This window comes from Notamacropus eugenii, chromosome 4 (genome assembly GCF_028372415.1).
Source record: "Notamacropus eugenii isolate mMacEug1 chromosome 4, mMacEug1.pri_v2, whole genome shotgun sequence".
NCBI classification, from domain to species: domain Eukaryota; kingdom Metazoa; phylum Chordata; class Mammalia; order Diprotodontia; family Macropodidae; genus Notamacropus; species Notamacropus eugenii.
In genome coordinates this window covers 21,549,396-21,568,720 of record NC_092875.1, presented here as the reverse complement: position 1 = coordinate 21,568,720, position 19,325 = coordinate 21,549,396, and the positions used below count along the sequence as shown (strand labels likewise).

Here is a 19,325-nt window from a genome sequence, read left to right as displayed (position 1 = left end):
GATGTGCCCAGAGTGGGGCTCGGGTGGGGTATCTCCCTAAGGTCCTGCTGAGAAGTCGGTCTATGTTAGGATAAATCTACACCCAAGGCTCCTTCCTCTTCTGTTGTCCAGTTGGGGCAGCCTCCAGCCACAGACTCACCCTAAATGAGTTTTCTCTCCCCCACCTTCCCTTCTATGAGCTTGGTTTCCTCAGTGCCCTAATTGTGATTCAAGGTCACAAATCAGAGAAAGGCAGCCCCAGGTGGGAGAGTGAAGCTCTTTCCCACATCCCCTCTTTCCAGAAAATCATTCAGTGCCCTGGCCATCAACCTGCCTAAAATCTCACCACAGAAACAGCATTGGATTGGTTCCAGGGAAACAACAATAACTACGTAAAACATGACCAGTAGCAGGGTGTAGAGGATAGGGCTTAGCATCAGGAAGAACCTGTGTTCAAATTCTGCCTCAGACACTTATTACCTGTGTTATCTTGGGCACGTGGGCCTCAGTTTCTTCCTCATCTCTAAAATGAAAGCATTGGATTGGATGGTCTCTGAGGTCCCTTCCAAACTCCAAGGCTATGATTCTGTATAGCATCAGCTACTCAGTATGTGTGTACAATCCTTGAGTTAGAGGTGAGAGACGCAGACACCGTCTGTGGGAGCTGTAACTCTCGTTTCCAGAGATAGAAAGTTATCTCCTCATAACTCTGGGAGACAGTTGCCTACGTTCTCTTATTCTCAGTTTACAGATGAGGAAGTGATTAATTCTGGGTCACACAGCTCCTGAGTGTGTGAGCTGGAATTTCAAGCCAAGTCTTCTGGCCCCAGGTTCAATTCAACAAACATTTCTGAAGCACCTGCTGTGTGCACAAGAAATGGAGCAACCGCTACTCCCAGTGAGCTTCCATTCTCTACCAAATGGCATCTAGCAGCAGTATTTGCGAGGCATCATCCATTTCCTCCAGGAGGAGAAGGCTCTCTTGTTATCTACCCTGCATTGTCCTCTCTCCCCTCTCTGTTGGATCTGGGTCTTTTCTCTTGACTTAATCTTAAGAAGAGCATACTTGGTGAGCCATGGGGAGTGTTGAGCTTCCCTACTCTGAGAAACCATCTGTATACGACTTTCAGAATCCATCTTATTCCATCTGAAGTCTGAGTACTTAACCCTGATCACCAGATAGAAAGTGGCATCTTCTTCTATTCCACTTGCGGTCATCAGCCTGGTCTCCCATCACTTTCCAGGTGTGTAGGAACAAAACAATCAAATACATAAGAAGGCCCCTTAGAGAAATTTTTAAAAATCCAAATATTCCCAAGTTGTCATGCTTCGGACAAAGTGCCTGAGAAATCCTGGAAGCCTCTTCTCTCTGTTGCGATGGTTTTCCAGAAAGCATCTCTTGGCCATTTGGAATCCCTGGGACTTACCCTATTTCTTGTGAATCTCATGTTTCCATACATAACCAAATTTAAGCAATTTGCGAGTTCTTTGGCAAATGGGACTGAAGCTTTTCATTGTTATATATGTATATTGCCAGTGTTTACCAGAGATTTGTCTCTCTTTTCACATATACACACATATGAGAGGCAGAGTGGTACAATTCAGTACAAATCAATGAGCATTTATTCAGCCCCTACTGTGTGCCAATCACTGAGCTAGGTACTAGGGATACAGAGACAAGACAAAGGAAAACAAAACACTGTCTGCCTTCGAGGCATTCATAGTTCACTGGAGGTGCTTACATTCTGTAGGACAGAAGGCATATATTTGCTAGATTTGGAGTCAGGAAGTCCTGCCTCTTCCTAGATGTATGACCCTGGGCAAGTCATTTGACCTTTTTCAAACTTCTCTACTAAGTAAGAGAAAAGCTTCAGTCTGCTTGGGTGTAGGAACCCTCCACTGAGAAAATCTCAGATCCTTGATGTATTGATATCTATCTATGGACAAATGTAGAGAAGTCTATGAAGGGGGTCAAGCTAATATTACCGTATTTATTTATTTATTTTGGGAAGAACCTTTTTGCTTCTGAAGACTGTATGGCTCATGCTTCCCCTCCCTTTCAGTGGTGTGTCCAGATGTCATCTTCTCATGTCAACTCTTCTGTTACTCCCACAAAAAAATTAAGGGCAGAGAAAAGACCTTTGATTCTCTTTTTCTTTTGTGTGGATACATGCCCACCTGTCTGAGTTGAGGACTGAATGAGGCTATGAAGCTGAACATAGCCCTGATGTGAAGTTTCAACATGTACATTAATATATATATATATACACAAATGTATAGGTATATTGCATATAGAGATATATTAGGTAACTTTGACTTATTTATTGCCTAACCTACCTCATGGAGGGGGTGAGGATGGGCATTTTGAATTTTGGAATGTTTAAAACAGCCTTGGAACTAGTTACTTGCCTCCTCTTTCAGGCAAGTGAAATAGAATGCTGGTGGGTTTTTTTGTGTGTTTGTTTCCTACTAGTATCCATTCTCAAGGTGGATGATTTATGTGAGCTGGTCAGTTTTCAAGTCCTTATTTATGAGACTGGTTTAAAATGTAGGAAGTGTCCTGTGTGTTGTCTATGTAGCCCCCTCTTTGGCTCAACTCTGGTTTTAACATTCCCAAGAGCAAAGGCAGTTTTCTCTAGAAAACACCTGTCTCCAAGAGGCTTTCAAAAATGAGCTTCTCATGAGCACCAGCCAACTGTGCTCTAGCACAGCAGCTTTGACCGCAGGTAGCAGCAGATTCTGCCTAGAGGAGAAAGAAGCGGTGAAATGCCATGCTGGAGATCAGAGTAGTTTTCACATCAGAGGGAAAATTTCCATCTCACTCTCTGACTTTTTCCATGTGAGCATTGTATAGATACTGACAAGCTTTTACATCAATGGTTTTCCATTTTTACCAGCCCTGCTATCTCCCACAGACCACGTACCTCACCCAAAACTCCCTGAATGTATCGGGAAATGGCGCCATGTTAAGTGAGCCACCAGTGGGGCCAGCCAAAGTGAGTTATTAAGTTGGGCCAGAACCACAAATCCAGATGTTGTCAGATTATATACACATGTTCAAATTCTAGAATACCAGCCTGTGAAACCATCCAGAGGTGACTTTAGAGAATTTCTGCTTATGGGAAAGAGTCACTTGGCTGATGGACCCTTTTGTGGAACAAGAAGAAAGGTCTATCATGGCAACCCAGAGAGAGCACCCAAAGGAGTTTTTTCAGGGGGGGCCATCCTTCTAGCTTCCCATATTTTTTGGTGTACATGTTGATCATTTAAAGGTAAAGAATCATCTTTCCCTGGAACTGGGGTTGACAGCTGAATCCCTGGCATTTGTAACTCCTGCCTGTCACTGGTGGTTAAGTAACTGATAAGAGGTAGACATTCCCTGCCCCAGTAATTGCACAAAACCAACAATGGGACCAGGGGTTGACCTTACATAGTGAGTTTCCATTGGAAACTATATATTTTTTTAAAAAAATACAGATACTATAAGATATCTGTTTACGTCCAAGTGGCATACTACTTGAGTATTGAGCTTTTAGATGGTGGGAAATATGTCCCACTCACTCCATCCTAGAAAATTGGTTATCGATCCAAAATACTAGAAAGTCATAAAGCAGAGGTGGATGGTATAAAGGGTTCTATATTTTTGGTCTGGAGCAACTAGGAAGTGCAGTGGATAGAGCACCAAGGCTAGAATCAGGAAGACCTGAGTTGAAATGTGGCCTCAGTCACTTACTAGCTATGTGACCCTGGGCAAGTCACTTAACTTTGTTTGCCTCAGTTTCCTCATCTGTAAAATGAGGTGGAGAAGGAAATGGCAAGGAGTTTGCCAAGAAAACTCCAAATGGGGTCACAAAGAGTCAGGCATGACCGAAACCACATCAGCTGCATTTTTGGTCTTTGTGACACTTTTTTGTTTGGTTCTTTTGATGGTTACTAAAGGAAATCTGTGGGATGGCAGATGTTCCTGAGGTACCCATGGCCTATGGCCCTTCCACCAGCCTTACTGTTTCATATTCCACCAGTCCCATTGTTCTGATTCTGTACTATATCTCAGTTCTCACATTATTCCTTGGTCTGCCAGTCTCATCGTTCCATGTTCCAACAGCCCCTTTTTCCCCAATATCATTCTTCCAGCATCCACGTTCATATATTGCAATGGCCCCATCCTGTTATGGTCCCAGTACCCCAATGGTCCCATTGCTCTGTCATCATTCAGCCAGCTTCACACCTCCCCCCCTCAGCCTTAGTTCGGTGTACACAGGCCTTTTGGCATGCACCAGAACTTCCCTCTGAAGCTTGCAGACCCACATCTAGGCTTGCCCTCGTGGGGAGCAGGGCGCCCACATACCTGTTGAACTCGCACAAATGCCTAATCTAATGCACTATGGCTCTCCTTGTTCTCAAGGTTATATTTTTACTGACAACAAAAAAAGTCTAAGTTGATTTCTTGCTTTTTGTAAAGGACTTCTTACACAATTGCATTCATTTGAATTTTCTGTGGTCATGGATGAAGGACTGGCCACATCTTCTTTAAGCATTCCTGATGTGAGTTTTGGAAGTATGTGGTCTTTGTCCCCAAAATGTGTGTGTCTGTGTGTGTGTGTGTTTCAGGCATCTTTGCCTCTTGTAGTGTTGAAACTGAAAATAATGGTTCTGTGAAAGATTTCCTGTGGATTGGATTTATTCCTCTTAAGACCAAGATGGCAGCACAAAGGTGTTTGAGTGATATCCTGGTATGATTTCCCTTCTCTTTCCTGGGCCTTTTCCTCTCCCAGCTGACCAAATGGAAGACCATGGGTTGTTTTTTAGTTTGGTTATGAAGATGATCCCAGAAGGGTCAGAGCCATGCCTGCCTGGGTCGGGAGAAAGAGAAAAGCCATGTTGTTTCCACCATGAACCACTCTACTTAATCCCTACATTTTGGAGTGGGTACAAAATATTTCACAGCTCTTTTCCTTTCCCTTCTCCCTTTCTTCTCCCTCTCCTTGGAGACTGATGTGGTGAGCAGGCAACATAGTAGAAAGAATTATCAAATGTGGTGCCAGAGAACTCTGAGTTTGAACTATAACTACTATTACTGCCTGCAGTGTGAAACTTTCAGGAAGTCACTTAAATTTTTCTGTGCCTCATTTCCTCCTCTGTAAAATAAGCTTGTTGGTCTAGGTGATTTCTAAGGTCCCTAATTTTTATAATTTTCTCCTTAGAGCTTCTCCTAGGGCAGGGGAGCTAAGCCCAAGATAATAGGAAGGAGCTCACTCATTCTGGTTCAATGTCCCTCTTCCCTAACACCACTTATTAAACACTTGCTTGCTGCCTTCCACGTGAAAGGCCTTGGAGTCAGAAAGACTTGGATTCAAAGCCTGCTCTGACACACACCAACTGTGCGACCTTGGGCAAGTCACTTAAGTTCCTATCAACCTAGGCAACTTTCTGAAATTCTAGAGGGAATTTCCTTATTGAGAGTTCCCTATGCCAATGAAATCCCAGATCAACCTTCTCCTCCCCTCCAAAAAGTGTTCTAGGCACTGTAGATGCTAGACATATAAAAACAAAAGTGAAATGTTACTTCCCTCAAAAAGCTTACATGCTAGATGTACACAGGTAAGTAAATGCTAAATACAGAGAATCCCAAAAGGCAGTGCGGCTTAAGCCTTATAAAGTTCTAATAAGCTTAAACTATACCAAGACCAAATAAATGCAGTGGAATTTTGGGGAAGGAGCTCCTCCCGTAACCATCCTAGGGGATGGAGCAGAATCTTTTCCACTCATGTTTCCTCCTCCTGCCCTCATAATTCCAGTCCTTTTCTTTCCTTGGGGTGTTTGCCTGGTTTTTACCATCACCCAGACTTCACTGGCATTTCATTCTTAGCCCACCTTTTCTCCCTTGATTATTCATTTTATATTTTGCCTTGGACTTTAAAGATGCGACAGGGGCCCAGGAGCACAAATCAAGCCCCATCATCGTTAGATATAGTGCCACAAAGGTTAAAGGTCATCTAGAGGAATGGCCTTAATTAAAGGAGAGAAAAGTGGGGCCCAACAGGGGCCTTTAAGTCCTGTGGCTATTGAGTAGCAGAAACAGAATTTGACCCCTAGTCCTCTGAGTCAGATGATGCTTTTTCTTCGGATAAAGGCTCAGAATGGGGACTATCCCATCTGCACTCACAAAATCCCCAGGTATCACTTACTCAAAGCAGGAAGTCACTTGGAGGGCAAACCTCTCATTCATGGATTCTCCTGGAAATGAGACCAGTGTAGGAAGGAGAAAACAGGTGTGGGGTGGGTAGGCAAGACTCTGAACTGTTTACCTTAGAGGACCCCAGGCTGCAGCCTCTGGGATTTTAGGGCATTAGGGATGAGGAGAGAGTTAATAGTCTGAAGGTATGTACCCAATAGCACAATTCAATTATCTTTGAAGTGCCGACTTTCAATCAGGAATATACCTGCTGCTCATCAACACCAGCAAAGAGAGGTGACTGAAATTGCTGAAACTGATCCTAAGACCTCCCTTCGTTGGAAGCCGATTTCAATAAATGGGTGGCCTCTCTGGCTGTTATGGTCACAGAGCTTGGAAAATCTGTAGCCATGGTCCTGTTCAGGAGTAAATTAGGCCCTTCCTATCTTACCCACCCCCTCAAGACAGGATGTTCCAACAGGGTGTTCTGTTCATTCACTTGGTAGGAAAGTCACCGACCCTCTCCTCCTCCTCCAAATCCAAACGGTCTCTGGTTAAATAGCCCCAGAGAAGGATGAGAAAAGACTCCAGGTCATGAAAGTCTGGGTCTTTTTTGTAGTAAATAATGCATATGCGACTTGGCATCTAGATTCAGTCTCCAGGGTGATGCTGGACTGTTGTGACTCTAGCTTGGACGCTGTCCTGGTCTGAGGGAAATCCTTCTGTATGAGATCAGTCGATGTTGTGGCTTTTATGGTATTATGTATCCGTGTCACCCAATTTATGAGCACATGTGATCTCCATGTGGTGGTATAATATATTTTATATGGGTTTTGGCCCTGCCTTTTTTTTTTTTTTATTGTAAATTGATTGTTGTTTCAAAAAAAAACAACAGTTTCAAACTTTGGTCCCTATGGTCTGTGTGTTTTCAGAACAATAAAATCGTTACTGGTTGGTCTCTCTGGTTTTGTTATTGGGTGAGGGGATATTTGCAGGAAGTGAAGTTAAATGATGATGACGACGATGACGATGATGAGGATGAAAACATCTATGGTTTACAAACTCTTTCGAGCAGCCTGGTGTAGTAGATAGAACTAACCTCTAAGTCAGGAACTCCCGGGTTCAAGTCATGTCGTGTCTCTAACACACACTGGCTGTGTGGCCCCGGGCAAGTAAGTCATTCTAGGCAGCCCTCCAGACCAAGTGGAAGGGAAGGTGTGGACCTGAATTGGTCAAGTTTCCTCACCCAGGAGTTCCCTTTGCCACTAAAATCACAAGCCAATCCCCATCCATATTCTTAAACATTCTGTAGATATTATCTTACTTGTTCCTCACAACAACCCAATGTAGTAGGTGCTATTATTATCCCTGTTTCACAGATAAGAAAACTGAGGCTCAGAGAAGTAAGGTACTTGCCCAGAATTATACCCCTAGAAAGTTTCTGAGTGGTTATTTGAATTCCAGTTTTCTTGGCCCTATGTTTAATGTTATACTTGTGTAGAGAGGGGGTGGAATTAGTTGATAAGCACTAATTAGTCCCCTTCTGTATATATATACCAGACATTCTGCTGGGTGAAGCCATCTGTGCCCTGTTATACATATACATATAAGTGCACTGATATATGCCAGGCTTCATTGGAAGTATTGGGAATACAGAACAAGTAAAAATAATAAGGTTCTGCCCTCAGGGAACTTAAATTCTAATACAGTCAAAGGAAGGTGAAAAGGCTGGGGAGAGAAGAGAAGGTGCTTGAGCCAGGCAAGATGAAGAAAGATTCCAGAGAGGCAAGAAAAGTGGGAGAAGGAACCTGACTGGTCTGGAGGCTCTGTCCTAAAATGGAGGTGCAAGGAAAAACTGTCAAGAGGAAGGGGATTTGAGGAGAAAAGATCTCTGAGTGTGAGAAAAATGCTGGGGATGGGGAAGAAAGACTTGCCTGGAGAGGAGTGAAGGACCTATTCTAAGGCCCCTCCCAGCCCTGACATCCCCTGTTCTGAGGCTCCTCTCAGCCCTGACATTTTGTATTCTAAAGATGCTCTTTTAACATTTCCCATATCCCAATAGTCCCCTCACCCCCATGCTCCCATTGTGGAAGCCAGTGTCCCCTACTGCAGCCTCCCTGGGTCTACTCACATCATCCACACCTGGGAACTTTTCAGGCCAAGAGTAGAGGACCAGTCTGTGACCCAGAAGCTTCCCAGTCCCCTCTGCACGTGATCCAGGGGCCCACTGAGCCAGAACATCTACCTCTGTTTCCCTTGTGCCTAGGACAGGGTGGGTGCCTTGCCTCTAATAGAAGATTGTGGAAGTGCAGATGTCTCACGGAACTGGATGTTGTCTCCTGGATGGAAGAACTGAGGATCCCAATGCGAGGACAGAAACAGCTCGGAGGTCAACCAGTCCACCCTCTTCATTTTGTAGAAAAGGAAACTGGGTACTTGCCCACATTCACTGGGTAACAACCCTTAGAAGCAGGATATGAACCCACATCTGAGACTTAAAAACCAGCGCTCTTATCCCTGTACCACATGGTCTTCTGGGGAGGTGGGGCAAAGAAGCCTTGTAGAGTAGCCACAACTGCTTAGAACTGACCACCTAGGCAATCAGAACTAAAATCTCCATTTCTCCATAAATCCTTCCATAGAGTCTGTGTGACCAACCCAACTATGAGGATACAACTTGTGTTCAAGGCTTGAGAACCCTTTGAACCCAGGGGTTTAGACCTATATATTATGCCTTTTTTCATAGACCAATGGACTTTAGAAAGAGAAAAATGCTAATCTGACCCCATTGTCTTTCAGAAGCAACCTGTCCAAGGTCACAGATAAACTGCAGAGATTTGAACCCAGGTCCTCTGACTTCCTCAGCTGATCTAAGTCTTTGGCCAAAAGTAGATCTGGATGACAAGAGGATATAAGGGGATGCACTTTGAGCCCCTTAGGAAAGAGATAAAACATAATCTCAAAGGAAAATTTAAACTGTGTAGATCTATTCCCAAGTGGGATGGCTATACTATCTGCGGAGCCCTGTTCCCAAGTGGGATGGGCTATCTGTGGAGACCTGTTCCTAAGTGGGATGGGCTATCTTCAGAGCCCCTCAAAGAAAGGCTGGATGACCACTTGTTGGGGATGTTATAAAGAGGATACACATCCTTGAGTAAGACAAGATGGCCTCTAAGGTTCCTTTGAACTTAAAGATTCCATAATTCTGTGGTGGTAACTCTATGCAAACAAAATCGGAGTTGGAAAGCTAAGCCATTCTGGGCAGGAAAGCCTGGTCTCAAAGCTCACCCTCCAGGGAAGGAGATGCAACAAGAAGAATTTAACCATCTGAACACTTATCTCCTGTATCCAGGCTGTTGGGAGGATATTTTAAAAAATATTGCCAGTGCGATGGTGAGCATACTAATGCACTGTTGGCAGAACTAATGAATCTCAACCATTCTGGGAAAGCAATTTTGAATTATGACTCACAACTTGGATTAGTGGTTCTAGTTTCCAGAGAATGAGTCCCTATCCAGTGTGCCCCAATATCAAACAGTTAACATCTTTTTAATATCAATATACCAATTCATATCCATTAGCTTTTACCAAAGGATATTTACTGAGAAGATATAACAAGGACCAAAGTATAATAACATCCTGCAAAGAGTCTGGGACGTACTTTCCCATAGGTACAGCCCGACTTCGAGAGGGAGTGATCTCAAGCCTAGAAAGCACGTGTATCCAATGATTAACTCACAGCTCCTGGTTGGATGGATGTTCTTTCTCCTATTGTGAAATTCTTGTGAAGTTTCCCTGGAGTCTGGGTAGTTCCCTGATGGACCCATGGCCTGGGTCCCTGTAGAATCCTGAAGCTGCCTCCTCTCTGCATGTCTGGCTTGTTTTCATCTGCTCTTTAGAAGACTTGCTTGTCCTGGACCAGTCTCCCTGACGACATGGCAATAGTGAGGGATCTGGAGGGAAGTGTGAAACTCTCTCCCTGTCCTCCCTTGCTGCCCACCCAGCCAAGTATAAGCTTCCTCAAGATACCAAAACTTGACTCCAATAGCAGTTGTTGGAAAAACTTCTACTGGAATCTTCTTCTATACCTAGATTTAATTCTGTAAGGGGCAGCTGGTTGGTACAAAGGAGGGAATGCCTAGCCTGGAGCTGGGAAGACTCATCTTTGTGAGTTCAAATCTGGCCTCAGACACTTACCAGCTGTGTGACTGTGGGCAAGTCACTTAATGCTATTTGCCTCAGTTTCTTCATCTGTAAAAATGAGCTGGAGAAGAAAATGGCAAACCACTCCAGTATCTTTGCCAAGAAAAACCCAAACGGGATCACAAAGTCTGAAATGACTGAACAACAATCCTTTAAACCAATCTCAATATATTTCCTATGTAGCATCACTTCATTTCATCCACTGATTTAGAGCATTTTACTCCTTCCAAATTGAATAGAGACTTTTCTCCACTTAGTTTGTGTTTTTGGTTGATTGATTATATTATGTTGATTATGGCGTTCATGCCAGGTGATACATTTGATTGATTCTGTAGCTCAAAGGGGGTGTTCTCACCTGATCAAGACTAAAGCAAACAGTAAGTGCTTAATAAATGCTTTTTGATTGTTGCAATGTCATATAGTAAAAGGATATTCTATTATATTCATGAGCCACAAGTAACATGGTCATTTCTCAATCAAGGGGCATCTACTTCGTAGCTCACAAAAAGTGCTGCTATAAATACTGTAGTGTATATGGGGCCTTACTTTCTATCTGTGTGCCAGGCAATGTGCTAAATAAATCCTGGAGATTCTAATAAAAGCAGAAACACAGTCCCTGCCTTTCAAAAGTCCATATTCTACTAGGCAAGATAAGATGAGAATAACTATGTACTTATCACAATGAAAATAAAAGTAACATCAGAAGAAGATACTGGGATAAGGGGAAGGGAAAGGAATGTATTTGTAAAGTACCTACTATGTGCCGAGTACTGTGCATTGTTCGAATGCAAAATGTACACTTGCCAAAAAGACTATTTTATGCAGAACTCACATGGGGCAGGTGATCACATGGTGGTCAGAAGAAGCGATGCAAGGGCACTCTCAAGGTCTCTCTCAAGAACTTTGAATTTGATTATACAACATGGGAGACACTGGCACAGGACTGCTCAGCATGGTGTGCCCATATCAGAAAGGTTACTATACTCTATGAGCAAAGCAGAATTGAAATAGCACAAACAAATGGGCAAATTTGGAGTACCCATCCTAAATATTCACATGGACTATGGTAGAGCATTCTGACCTTGTATTGGACTGATCAGCCACAGTCGGAGACACTGAAACTTTACTTTGTCGTTTTGGTCCTCTTCGAGAACAAAGGATGACAACCAACCAACCAACCAACTGTGCTAGACACCAAATATTATCTCATTTGATCCTCACAATGACAGAGAAAAACGGTGCTATCATTATCCCCTTTGTACAGTTGGAAAAACTGGGGCAAACAAGGTTAAATGACTTGCCCAAGGTCACACAGTTAGTAAGTGTTTGAGGTTAAATTTGAAGTCAGTTCTTCCAGATTTGAGGTCCAGCTGCTTCTAGGGGTAGAGGAGGGAATCTGGGATTTGAACTGAGACTTTGAGGAGTCCAAGAAAGCTAGAAGGCAGGGAGGAGAAGGGAACACTTCAGGTGTGTAGGACAAATAATAAAAAGGCAGCAATTAGGAGATGGACTGTCTGGTTCAAGGAACAGTGAGAAGACCAGTATCCCTGGACCACAGGGCACAGAGCGGAGTAAAGTTAAGAAGGCTGGAAAGGTAGGAAGGGTCCAGGTTGTGAAGAGTTTTAAAAGCCAAACAAAGGATTTTCTCTTTGATCCTGGTGGTCCTCAAGAGCCATTGGAGATTAATGAACAGGACAGGAAGGCAGTCAGATCTTTGTTTTAGGGACTTCCCTTTGGCAGCTGTGTGGAGGCTGGATTTGAGTAAAAAGAAACTCGAGATGGGGAAAGAAGCCACAAGGGAAGGAAATCTAGCCATGGTGAGAAGACAGGCTGCACCAGAGTGTTGGCTGTGGAAGATGAGAGGAAGGGACAGACAGGAGAAATGTTCTGGAAGCAGACACTCACAGACTTGATGACAGATTGAGTACGTGGGCTGAGTGTGAATGAGGAGTTGCTGATGACACCAAGTGTGTAAGAAATCGTGATTCCTTTCACAGTCATAGGAAAATTGGGAAGAACTGGGAGGGATTGGGGGTGGGGGGAATAAGGTTGAATATGTTGAGTTTGCCATACTTCTGGGGTATCCAATTTTAGATCTTCCAAATGTAATTGACATATTAGTTAGTTCTGTGAAATTGCTTCTTTTTAAAAACCATTATCTGTTAAGAATTGGCACTCTGGGAGGGGGAATGCTTTAGGAAAATGCAGGTGATATTTTAAAAAATTGTTAAACATTTAACATTTGTTAAAATCACTGAGAAACTACCAAGTAGTGTACTACAATGAAGCATCCGAGGGGGATGTGGGTAGGGTAGGACCTCCCATGACTCCTACTCAGCTGCCGTAGTAGGTACCCCATCCTGGTTCCCCTAGGAATCTCCTTCTCAATGGAGTCCTTATTCCTGTCAGCCATTTCCTGTGTAGCATAATCTCATTTAATTCAATGGCTCAAAATATTTTTCTTCCAAACTGACTAAAGATTTTTAAAATCACTTTATGCCTTTGATTTATTGATTTATTGACAGTCTGAGATTTTCAAAAGGCAGTTAATAAGTTGGTTAGTTTTTCTGAAGCAGGTCCCTTGGAGCTCTTAGAACTTGGTCTGACATGGAAGATGCCAAGGTTCATCCCAAGCCATCACCAGTTGTCTTAACTTTGTCCTACTACTGGACTTCAGTGACTCTGGAGAAGAGAGTGAGGCTGACAACTTTGTGATGTTCTGCCTCACTTCAATCCAATTCATGCACAAGTCAAGACATCACGTTGTGGTATCATCAGTTCTCTTTGAAAACAAAGTACACATCAGATTGCATGCTGTCTTGGGGAGGAAAAAGCAGAGGGAGGGAAAGAAAAAAATTAGAACTGAAAATCTTATTAAAGTGAATGTTGAAAAGTATCTTTACATGTATTTGGAAGAAATAACATACCATTAAGTGGGAAAAAATAAAGTAACCTTCATTTAAAAAAACACAACAAAGGACTAACAAGAAAAACAATAGTTTTTATGAACTGCAGAATTTGCTGGTTTACTACCTTTGTACATGAGCCACTATAAAGTGAGATCGGAGAAGAAGGTGATATTTACAGGAGAAACCAAATGGTGGGTCCTCAAACCTATCACCTGGCAACTATGAAAAGAATCAAAATTCAGTGTTGGAGACGCTATTCGGGAACAGGCAAGCATACTCATACATTGCCGGTGGAATTGAAAACTTGTACCAAAAATAATTAAAAGTAACAAACTTTGATCTTGAGGGAGTCATGGAAGAGTGGACACATTCACTCATCCTTGGTGGAATCGGAGACTTGCAAAATCTTTTTGGTGAGCAATCTGATAAATATTGAGGACAATTACAGAATAACCATACTCTCAGATCTGAAGTTCTGTTGCTTGGAAGATACCCTGAAGAATTTTATCAAAAGCAAAAAAAAATGAGGTCTATTTGTTGGAAGATTTTTCCATAATCATATTATATGTAAGGACTAAAAAAAAAGGTGTGTCTGTGCAGGGGTGGGGAGGTGGGGAATGGGGGTGGTGGAAGGAAAGTAATCTAAGTATCCAACAATGAAGAGGAAAAGGTTAAATAAAATGGGGAATCTGAACCCAGTGGTATTTTATCATGTAATTAGGACAGACAAATATGAGGAATAAAAAGAAATCTAGAAAGTCCCATACAAAATAATGCAAAGCAAAAGCAGGACCAGAAAATGCAATATTCCTTAACTATAATCACGTCAGGAGAAAAGCTAATGAGAATGAGTGGATAAGCCCAAAATTCTAATGAGAACATGGAATAAACGAAGAATTGTTCTGACATTTTATGTATTGAAATTATTTTAAATGTAAATGGTTTCTACTGAGATGACGATATTTATGGTCAATGTGAAGGGTTTTTTTAAAAATAAAATCTTAAGAAAAAATAAAGAGGGGGGTTCCTTTAAAAGAACAGTACTATGATTAATTAAGATTATACATCTAGAGCTAGAAGGAACCGTTGAGGTCATCTTGTCTAACCTCTTTGCTTTACTGATGAGGAACCAGAAGTTCAAAATAAGATAATTTTACCTGTTCTTGGTCACACAGGCAGGAAGCGGAAGAGGCAGGATTTGAACCTGGGTCCTCTGCCCTGCCTCAAGAAATAACGTTCTTTTTAGTAACACATTGTCGTATCCCAGATGCAGGGATTATTCTTTCTCATGTATAGGGACAAGATATAAAGAGCAGGCTTAGTTCAGAAGCAGAAGAATGCTGAGCTTGGACTCATTGGTTCTGAGTTTGAGTGCTGGCTTTTCGACTGACTCCCTGTTTGATCTTGAGTAAATCAACTAATTGGGGCAGCCAGATGGCACAGTGGATAGAGCACCAACCTTGGAGTCAGGAAGACCTGAGTTGGCCTCAGACACTTACTAGCTGTGTGACCTTGGGCAAATCACTTAATCATTGTCTGTCTCAGTTTCTTCATGTGTAAAGTGAGCTGAAGAAGGAAATGGCAAACCACTCTGGTATCTTTGCCAAGAAAACCCCTCACAAAGATTTAGAAATGACTGAACAATAAAGCCACTCAATATCCCCAGGCTTCTGTTTCTTCCTATGTAAAAGGAGAGAATTGGACTAGCAGATGTCTGAGACCCATTCCAACTCTAGATCCCCTGATAGAATTTGTCAACCTTTTTCTCTTTTCCCCCCACTTAATAGTATTTTTTTTCCAATTACATGAAAAGATAGTTTTCAACATTCACTTTTATAAAATTTTGAGTTCCAAATTTTTTTCTCTCTCCCTCCCTTCCTTCTTCCCTCCTCAAGACAGCATGCAATCTGATGTAGGTTATACATGTGGTTGATAATTTTTTTAAATTTAAATTTATTTATTTAAGTTTTCAACATTCATTTCCTCAAAATTTTGGGTTCCAAATTGTCTCCCCATTTCTCCCCTTCCCCCACCCCTAAATGCCAAGCATTCTAATTACCCCTATCACCAATCTGTCCTCCCTGCTAACATCCTTCCCTTCCCTTATCCCCATCTTCTCTTTTGTCTTGTAGCGCAAGATAACTTTCTATACCCCATTACCTGTATTTCTTATTTTGAAGTTATATGCAAAAACAATATTCAACAGTTGTTTCTAAAACTTTGAGTTCCAACTTCTCTTCCTTCTTCCCTCCCCACTCATCCCCATTGGGAAGGCAAGCAATTCAATACAGGCCGTATATGTGTAGTTTTGCAAATGACTTCCATAATAGTCATGTTGGGTAAGACTAACTATATTTCCCTCCATCCTATCCTGCCTCCCACTTCTTCTATTCTTTCTTTTGACTTTGTCCCTCACCAAGAGTGTTGACTTCTAATTGTTCCCTCCTCCCACTGCCCTCCCTTCCATCATCACCCCCCTACCCTGCTTATCCCTTTCTCCCCCACTATCCTGTATTGTAAGATAGGTTTTCATACCAAAATGAGTGTGCATTTTATTCCTTCCTTTAGTCAAATGTGATGAGAGTAAGCTTCATGTTTTTTCTCTCTCACCTCCCCCATTTTCCCCTCCACTGAAAAATCTTTTACTAGCCTCTTTTATGAGAGATAATTTGCCCCACTCCGTTTCTTCCTTTCTCCTCCCAATATATTTCTCTCTCACTGCTTAATTTCATTATGTAAAGGTATGATCCCATCCTATTCAATTCACCCTGTGGTCTCTCTCTCTCTCTCTCTCTCTCTCTCTCTCTCTCTCTCTCTCTCTCTCTCTCTCTCTCTCTCTGTGTGTGTGTGTGTGTGTGTGTGTGTGTGTGTGTCATCCCACCAGCTACCCAGATACTGAAAAAAGTTTCAAGAGTTACAAATATTGTCTTTCCCTGTAGGAATGTAAATAGTTCAGCTTTAGCAAGTCCCTTATGACTTCTCTTTGCTGTTTACCTTTTCATGCTTCTCTTCATTCTTGTGTTTGAAAGTTAAATTTTCTTTTCAGCTCTGGTTTTTTCATTAAGAATGCTTGAAAGTCCTCAATTTCATTGAAAGACCATTTTTTCCCCTGAAGTATTATACTCAGTTTTGCGGGGTAGGTGATTCTTGGTTTTAGTCCTAGTTCCTTTGACTTCTGGAATATCATATTCCATGCCCTTCAATCCCTTAATGTAGAGGCTGCTAGATCTTGTGTTATCCTGATTGTATTTCCACGATACTTGAATTGTTTCTTTCTAGCTGCTTGCAATATTTTCTCCTTGACCTGAGAACTCTGGAATTTGGCCACAATGTTCCTAGGAGTTTCTCTTTTTGGATCTCTTTCAGGAGGTGATCAGTAGATTCTTTCAATATTTATTTTGCCCCCTGGTTCTAGAATCTCAGGGCAGTTTTCCTTGATAATTTCATGAAAGATGATGTCTAGGCTCTTTTTTGATCATGGCTTTCAGGTAGTCCCATAATTTTTAAATTGTCTCTCCTGGATCTATTTTCCAGATCAGTTGCTTTTCCAATGAGATATTTCACGTTATCTTCCATTTTTTCATTCTTTTGGTTTTGTTTTGTGATTTCTTGGTTTCTCATAAAGTCATTAGCCTCCATGGTTGATAAATTAAAAAAATATATTTTGACAAAGCAATTTCAATAAAATTGGTTCTTTTTTGTAATCTCACATATTTTATTTTGTGCATTTAAAAATATGGTTCTCAGAAGGTTCCATAGGCTTCACCCTACTACCAAAGGGGTTCATGATACAAGAAAGGGGTAAGAATCTCTAGTCTAGATCTATGAGCATATGAACTTGGAGACAAGAAGTTCTAGTTTCAAACTCAGCCTTTGCCACTTACATGTGGCACAAGCAAGTCACTCCCCTCCCTCAGCTTCAGTTTCATTTGCAAAATGGAGATGATGATTCTTATACTGCTTACCACACCCAGAAGAGCACAGGGTAGTTGGTTAGAGAGAGAAGAGACCTTCTGGGTAATGGTCTCCAAACCCAATTAAATAAGGAAATTATATATTTTGCAAACTTTCATTGACTATATAAAGGTGAGTTATCCCAGAATGTCAAGTTTGGAAGGGACCTCCGAGACCATTTAGTCTAGCCCTTACCTGAATAAGTATCCTCTCTAAAAAATCCCTGAAGGGTAAGTAATCATCCAGTTTTTGGCTAAAGACTTCCAAGAACAGGGAGCTCATTACTACTCTGTGCAGCTCATTCTACTTTGGACAGTTCCCTTATCATTAGGAAGTTCTGACATCATGCTGAAATTGACTTTTTTTAAACTTCCACCCAGGCTATGCCTCCCCACTGGGGTCTGGCAGAAAAAGGCCAATCCTTCTTCCTCACATACTTGAATCCAGGTCTCAAATCTTTCCTGAATCTTCTTTGAGGCTAAACAGCGCCAAGTTGAGCCTTTCCCCTTCCTGAACATTCTATCATTATTATGTTATTAAATCTGAACTCTTTACATTTAGATTTTAAAAAAAGGTCTGGGTGGCACAAGACGAAGGGCTTTAGATTTGAATTCAGAGGAACTGGCGCTGAATCTCAACACTGCTCCAGCTCTGCAGAAGGCCTTGGGCAAGTTACTTCACCTCTTTGGGCTTCTGTTTCTTCATTTGTACAAGGGGGTTAGAATTGATGACTTTAGGTTTTAAATCTACACTGATTCTAAACTAAATAATAACAGTATTAACTTTTCAGTTCTGGGTCCCATTACGAATCTGTCTAGGGACTTATAGAACGTTGTTGCCTCGTTAAAAATTGTTTTTACATGTAATTGGAAAAAATATATAAAAATTTTTTAAAAGAAAAGTAGGATTGAGTCAGTTGCACATTTTCTATTTTCCTTGGGATCATAACTATAAGGACAGTGAATGGAACTCAAAAAACCATGCATGACTCAACCCTTTAATTCCAGGTACAATTCCTTAAAGTAACTCTAAAACGTTTTTCCTTCTTTTCTCAAACTAGTCTAGGAAAGGCAGCTAGGTGGTGAAGTGGATAGAGCACCAGCTCTGGAGTCAGGAGGACCTGAGTTCATATGTGGCCTCAGACACTTCCTAACTGTATGACTCTGGGCAAGTCATTTCACCCTGTTTGCCTCAGTTTCCTCATCTGTAAAATGAGCTGGAGAAGGAAATGGCAAACTACTCCAGTATCTTTGCCAGAAAAACCCCAAATGGAGTCACAAAAAGTTGTACAGGGCTGAAATGAGAATAATTCTAGGAAAATGATTCTATATTGTCCCTGGAATTGTTACCTAAAACTAGACTCTTAAAACCACTTGAAGTCTGTGTGTTGTTCATGTTATTTTTTTAAAATATACTCAAATGCTCAAAATAAAAATGATGATGATGATGATGATGATGACAATGTTGTTACCTTCTTAATCTGGGGAAGAGAGTAAAAACTGGTTTGGCTGGCATGCCTCAGGATTGATGCAGGATAAGGCTTAATTGACCCAGAGACTGGGCATTGGCCCCCTCTCCATTGTGCTATTTGTTTGTTGTGGCACAGTTAGGGTGAAGTGTCCTGGATCCCTGCCCCTTATTCCTCATTCCTTATTAGTCAATTCAGAGAATACCCTCATTTCAGGGGTCTAGACTACTCTATTGCCTTGATCATGGCAGTTTCCTAATAATGCCAAGTCAGCTCTTGGTCTAAAATTCTGTATAAGTTTGAATCTTGAGTGGTGTGGGGGCTTTGGATGGGAGGACACATCTTGGTTGTATGTCAAGCGTGCCCATGGATCTGGTTACAATGGTGGAGGGGAAACCCAGCTATGTTGTGTGGTATGCTGCCCTCCTGGTGTGGCAGTGTGGTTCTTCAAGAGCCCTCCCCCTGTGCTCTATATTTTGAAAATTTTTTCATAGCATTGTGGTCTGTGTTTCTATTATACATATCTGACACTTTGCATAATTTTGTCTGTCCATATTTCTTGTATTCTTCATATGCATCCCTTTCAAGGATGCCTTAACATCCCTGGCTCAGGAGATAGAAAGGATAGTAGAGACTA

The 19,325-nt window shown here is 41.8% G+C and overlaps 2 protein-coding genes across 4 annotated transcripts in view; one reads left to right on the top strand and one right to left on the bottom strand.

The window, feature by feature from the left end:
* LOC140499107 (uncharacterized) overlaps positions 1-19,325 on the top strand; it is a 392,730-nt gene that overhangs the window by 148,430 nt on the left and 224,975 nt on the right.
* Positions 1-19,325, bottom strand: part of LOC140499108 (uncharacterized) — a 264,366-nt gene that overhangs the window by 121,259 nt on the left and 123,782 nt on the right. The window lies entirely within an intron of this gene.